This window comes from Pinus tabuliformis, chromosome 2_2 (assembly GCF_031772625.1).
Source record: "Pinus tabuliformis cultivar Carrire ecotype Pingquan chromosome 2_2, CPIR1, whole genome shotgun sequence".
NCBI classification, from domain to species: Eukaryota; Viridiplantae; Streptophyta; class Pinopsida; order Pinales; family Pinaceae; genus Pinus; species Pinus tabuliformis.
The window spans coordinates 58,352,707-58,359,699 of NC_142300.1; positions in this window are offsets into that span (position 1 = coordinate 58,352,707).

The following is a 6,993-nucleotide window of genomic DNA, read 5'->3' on the forward strand; positions in this document are numbered from 1 at the left end:
AATCCAGTCATGCACTCCAAGACCAAGCACATATCCATCAAATATCATTTTCTACGTGAACAAGTGCTTGAACAAAAGGTCAAATTGGAGTATGTTCCCTCCAAAGAACAGGTTGCTGATATATTCACTAAACCACTGCCTAGAGAGACATTTGAATATCTCATACAAAAGCTGGGAGTAGTTGCTGCATCATTCCACTGTTAAATCCTATCTCCTTTAGAGAAAGGTGGTTATACGCGAGATTCATGAAGCGTAGTCACATATATACGCTGGTTTCTATGTGTACATTCGTGTATATGTTGGTTTGAGGAAAAGAAGTGGGCCAGACTCAAGAGAAAGGGGTCTGCTATGGTTTAGTGAATTATTTGCTTTGCTATATGATGGTTACAATCTGTTGATGACATGTGGAAATATGTTGGCTCTCATAAGTTGTTGATAACTTGATATATATCTAATTGATGATCATTCCTTGATAACTCTTCTGATATATGAAATGATCAGATCTGATAGTGAACATATGACATAGGTTCAGGGGAAGCATATGCTTCTAATAATGCATTGTTGGCATTATCTTAGAAGATCTTGGTGTAGATTTTGTTTCAGGTGGAACAGGTTCACGGGGAGAACATGGTTGCTGGTCTGGATGCTAATTGATAGATGTTGTTGATGATAGTTGCTGATGACTATCATGGTCTTGTTTAAGATATTTGGTCTCTGTTATATATGTCATGTATATCTTTTAATGTAACAGTCATGAAAAAGACCTAATTTGTAACCCCACTATGCATGGGATGGATGATGTAATGTTTCTTGTTTTTGACATGTATAAACAATTGATATATCCCCACTTGGTTGGGTGGATGAGTCAAATTTGGTATATCCCCACTTGGTTGGGAGATGGATGTATGTATGAGTCATTGGTGATAGGAAGGTCATTTGTGATGCATGTATAGAGTCATGTTATTCTTTTAGAACATCTTTTTGCAGACCTTACTTGTGCTCAGGGGGAGCATGGACTCGATCATGGGAGCTCAATCAACACATTTCAGCATATCAAAAAATTCAACATGCACTCAGGGGGAGCATGACCCTTTGCCCTTGCTGTCAAAGGGGGAGAGTGACTTCATGTGGTTGTTGCCATCAAGTCCAAAGGGGGATATTGTTGGAATTATGACACAGGTGTTGTCCTTGATGGAAACTCTCTCAGATGACAGATCACAATACAACATGTTAACAACTCAGAGTTACAGATCAGACTTCACATAATGAAGAAAGAGAGGTATATGCAGGTTCACCATTGGCCAAGCCGTGTATACACGAGGGTTCACTGCATACAAGTCGCGTATACCTACACACGCACTTTCACAAAAGGAAAAGTGCGTATACCTTGGAAAACTAAGTTTTTGATCCGAAGTATTTGGTCCATGGTATTGGTCCAAGGTATCGTGTCCGAGGTATTGACCCTAGGTATTTGATCCAAGGTATTGGTCATAAGTGGTTTTGGTCCATGGTATTGAGAAAGGCATAAAACTATAAAAGGAGGAGAAGATCATTAGGCCAATGCACTCAAACATTGAATATCTGATGAAGAGTGAGATCTAGTATGCAGGTGTTATGGTGCATTGCTAGATCTGAACCAAGGAGGAACTTTAGCGGTTGATGGAGAATAAGATCTAATGATGGATCAGGATCTTAAGGCGTAAAGTGAACTATCATTATGTGTTTTTGCTCATGAATATTCTAGATCTGAATACTGACGCATATATTATTCTGTAAATGATATGATCTAGGTATAACTGAAGTCTGGTATAGCTGCAGAATTATGAATTAATATTTGCAGATGTATACGCTGGTTGGCTTTGAGGAAAGCGCGTATACACGCAGGTTCGACACAAGAAAGTAGCATATACCTTATAATCTATGTTTTAGTTGCTGCTGTTTGTTGTTGCAGTATTCTAGGTTCTAGTTATTATATTCTGGTGACAACATTCTGAAATATAATATTGATGGGTTATCAAGGTGATTGATTGATTTGGTTGAGGTTGGTTCAATAGTATATTGGTTGACACAGATATATTTGATGATTGAATGATGTTGTTGATGGATCTAGCTTGAAAATTTATGAAACGTGGTCCCTGGAAGAAAGGAGAAGGTTGTAGCCTTCTGTAGGCCGGCACCTACGTACTAGTAAACATATCAGCTAGTACAAGAGCTAGGGGGTTGTAGCTCTCTTCTAGTAGAATCTAGAGAACAAGAGAAGGTTTTAGCCTTCTACAGGTAGAAGCCTGCGTACTGGTATAAGGTTGCACCAGTACAAAAATTGTAAACAGAACTTTCTTATTATTAAAAGAAGACAAAGAGGATTGCAGCAAGTGGTTTTCACCCACATTCGGTTTCCACCTTATATCTTGGTGTTTATGTGTGTTGCTTATGTGTGATGCTTATTCTACTTTTACTGCACTATCTAATGAATTGCTGATATATTGATTAAAGTTCACTACATGATAATTTGGGTAAATCAAAAGATCTCTGCATATACGCTGGTTTCATTAAGTATAGTTGCGTATACACGCTAGTTCACTGAGCTGAAGTAGCGTATACAAATCAGTTTTGAAATTAATTTATTGATATGATAATACTGATTCACCCCCCCTCTCAGTATTATTTTCAACAATTGGTATTAGAGCATGTCCTTCAGAAGAATCTTGATCGCTTGAAGGTAGATCCATCATCATGAGTAATCAAGAAAGCAGGGGATCCATCAGACCGCCAATCTTTGATGGGAGCAACTTTGTTTATTGGAAGGTAAGAACCACAACCTATCTTCAATCTCTTGGAACAGATGTCTGGGAAATTGTGGAAGGAGGATATACATTTCCATCATCAATTCCTACAGATACGGCAGGTAAAAATCAATATGAAACCAATGCCAAGGCCGTTGATACATTATTATGAAGTCTGTCACAATCAGAGTTTGTCAAAGTTATGCAACTCAAATCAGCCAAAGAAATATGGGACAAAATCATTCTAAGCTACGAAGGAGACTCTCAGGTAAAACGTGGTAAACTGCAAGCTCTCAGAATTCAATATGAAACTCTCAAGATGCACAATGATGAAAATATAGCTAGTTACTTCTTATGTATAGATGAGGTTGTTAATTGCATGAAGAATCTGGGTGAAGAGATAAAGGAAGTTACCGTAGTTGAAAAAGTTTTAAGATCCTTATCTGCTAAATTTGAATCAAAAGTATTTGCCATAGAAGAAAAGAAGGATCTATAGACTATTACTATGACACAACTTCACAGAATCTTAACTGCCTTTGAGATGAGAAAAGGAGGACCATCATATATGAGAGAAGCTGCATTTAAAGCTTTAGCAAAAGGAAAAGAAGAACTCAATGAATCAGGACATATTTAAGAAGAAGAAGAGGAAGTAAACTTTGTCAAAAAGCTTCAACGGGGTTCCAGAAGATTTAGAGGTAAACTACCTTTCAAATGTTTTGCATGTGGTAGAGTCGGTCATTATGCTGCCAAATGTCCTCATAAAGATAAATATGATAAAGGGAAGGAATCTACAAAATGGAATAGAAAACAAAGTGTAAGTAAAAAGAGCTACTATACTCATGAAGATAGCGATGGTCTATCAAATAGTGATGAAGATGAAAATAATAATGACTATAGACTTCTGATGGCTTATGAAGATGATGACTTTTTGGATGCTTTAGATGAAGATGACCTTTATGAAGAAATCTCTAAACTTAAAATCTGTTTAGAAGAAAAGAATATGATTATAAATACCTCGACATACCAACTTGCTGAAAGAGAGAAACACAATGAAAAACTAGAATGTGAAATTGTGGGTCTAAGAAAGGATCTTGAGAAAACAAAAGATCTCAATCTTAGATTTGCTAAAGGATCAGAAACCTTAAATGAAATTATCAAGGTGCAGCGTTCCCCTTTGATGAAGACAGGTCTTGGATATACTGAAGAAGCATCTCAATCACAGAAGCTGTCTACCTCCACTAAAAGCTATCTTGATGCAGCAAAGAGCAATGAACAGTTTGACAATCGTCAGCAAAGGCATAAAGCAGATCACCGGTTAAATCAGGCTCAATTTACTTCAAGGATGAATAGAAGCCACAATCAACCACAGGTAAATCGTACTCAATTTGCTTCAAAGACAAATATCAGTAGAAACTACAATCACCAGGTCAGTAGATTTGATAATCGCAGGAACTTATTTAATGGTCAATGTTCCTCATGTCATAATTTTGGACACAAAGCTGCTCAATGTGTTGCTTACAATACCATCATGACTAGAGAAGCATGAAATCAAAGGAATATGACATGGATCAAGAAAAGTTCCTATAATAGCTTTTCTCTTCTTGAAAATGAAATAGAATGCTCAATCTGTAACAACTTTGGCCATGAAGAATCTGAATGTAGGAGTAAATTTTGGCAAATATCTCAAAAGGAGCAAACTCCATTAAATCCCAAAATATGGAGAAAGAAAGAACTGCGAACATAAAGATGTGGTATAGCCTTGTATGCAGAAGGACAATAAAACTATTGGTACATCGATAGTGGATGCTCAAAACACAGGACATGTGACAAAGTAAACTACACTCATATAATGCCTTAGAAAAGGAAAAGAGTGTCTCATTTGGAAACGACACTCCTGTTGTCAGAAAAGGTAAAGGCTCTATTTTCTTGAAGGAAAAAGTTAAAGCTGGGAATATTATGTATGTTGATGGCTTAAAGCATAACCTATTGAGTGTGAGTCAAATGTGTGATCAAGGAAATGAAGTAGTGTTTCGATCAAATGGATGTGTTGTTCATGAGCTTGATACAGGAGAAACCATGATCAAAGGTACAAGAACTCCAAAAAACCTATACATACTCAAGGGAGGACAAAAATAATGTTATCTAAGCAAAAATGATGAAAATTGGCTATGGCACTGAAGATTGGGGCATCTAAGCTTTTCTCAAATAAGAAAAACATGCAGATTCTAGGTTGTTCGTGATCTTCCAGGTATCAACATTCTGAAAATACTATATGCAAATCATGTCAATTCGGTAAGAAAACCAGATCTCACTTCATCAAAAAGGAAGGGTTAGCTAGTAAGCCTCTTGAACTTGTTCATACTGATTTATGTGGACCATCAAGGAAAAAGTCACCTCGTGGAGAAGAATACTTTATATTATTCATTGATGATTTTTCTAGAATGTGCTGGATAGGTCTTGTAAAGCATAAAGATGAAGCATTTGAAAAGTTCAAAGCCTTCAAAGCTTTGGTTGAAAATGAATCAGATCACAAAATCAAATGCCTCGGATCTGATCGAGGAGGGGAATTTATCTCCCATGAATTCTTTTACTTTTGTGAACAACACGGAATAAAAAGGCAGTTCTCCACTGCAATGACTCCTCAGCAAAATGGAGTGGTAGAAAGGATGAACAGAACTGTTCAACAAATGGCTCGTGCTATGCTAGATGAATTTGGAACTCCTGCAACCTTCTGGGGTGAAGCTGCATTCTCCGCCGTCACAATACTCAACCAAGAAAATGTTCGGGTAAAAAACACTCAAACTCCACATGAACTTTGGTATGGTAATACTCCCACTGTAAAATACTTTAAAGTTTTTGGAAGAAAATGTTACATCAAAAGGACTGATGAAAAACTTGGTAAGTTTGAACCCGGAGTAGATGAAGGTATTCTTCTTGGCTATTCATCCCAAAGTAAAGGATATAAATGTTATAATAAAAGACTTAGGAAAATTATTGAAAGTATTGATGTTGTGGTTGATGAAGCATGCAAAAATCCAAAATAGGTAAAATCTGAAGGTTATGACAATGAAGAAGTTGAGGAACATTTTCCCACATCAAATCACACTGATTCTGAAGAAGAAACCAATGAAGCACCAGATGAAGAGATAATAGTAGAAGAAAAGACTCCGTCCAGGCATGTTCAGAAAAATCATCCGGAAACTCAAATTTTAGGGGAAAAAGGGGCAGGTGTGCAGACAAGAAGAACCATTACCGAAAGGCTCAAGCTATCTAGCATTACTATCTTCCACCGAACCTCAAAATGTAAATGAAACATACAAAGATGAATGTTGGGTCAAGGCCATGAATGAAGAACTTGAGCAAATTGAAAAGAATAATACTTGGGAATTAGTTCCTAGACCTCATGATAAAAATATCATAGGAACTAAATGGATATTCAAAAACAAGATGAATGAAAATGGAGAAGTTATTAGAAATAAGGCCAGACTTGTTTGTAAAGGATATGCTCAACAAGAAGGTATAGACTTTGAAGAAACTTTTGCACTTGTTGCTAGACTTAAAGCCATAAGAATGTTTCTTGCCCTTTCTAGTTTTCAGAAATTCAAAGTATACCAAATGGATGTAAAATCTGCCTTTCTTAATGGAGACTTAGAAGAAGAAGTCTATATTGAACAACCAGAAGGATTCATACTTGGAAATGATGCAAAACTTGTATGCAAACTCAGAAAAGTTCTCTATGGTCTAAAACAGGTCTAAGGGCATGGTATTACCATCTTGACAAATATCTCCACCAATAGGGTTTTTCAAAGGGGTCAGCAGATAGAAATCTATATACAAAGATGGACATTGATAAATTTCTAATAATTTTTGTGTATGTTGATGATATCATTTTTGGTAGCAATGAAGAATCCATGAGTCAGAATTTTGCCTCAGTAATGCAGCAAGAATTTGAAATGTCCTTGCTTGGTGAGCTTACCTACTTTCTTGGTCTACAAGTTCAACAAAATAAAGATGGTATCTTTCTCTCACAAACCAAATATATAAAACAGATCCTGAAAAAGTACGACATGGAAGATTCTAAACCAGTATATACCCCAATGGTAATAGGATGCAATCTTAGCTCAAATGATGAATCAACAACAATACATCAACCAACTAGACATTTTCGCTTTGTATTTAAAAATTGCTTGTTTAATCAACGACGTTCTCG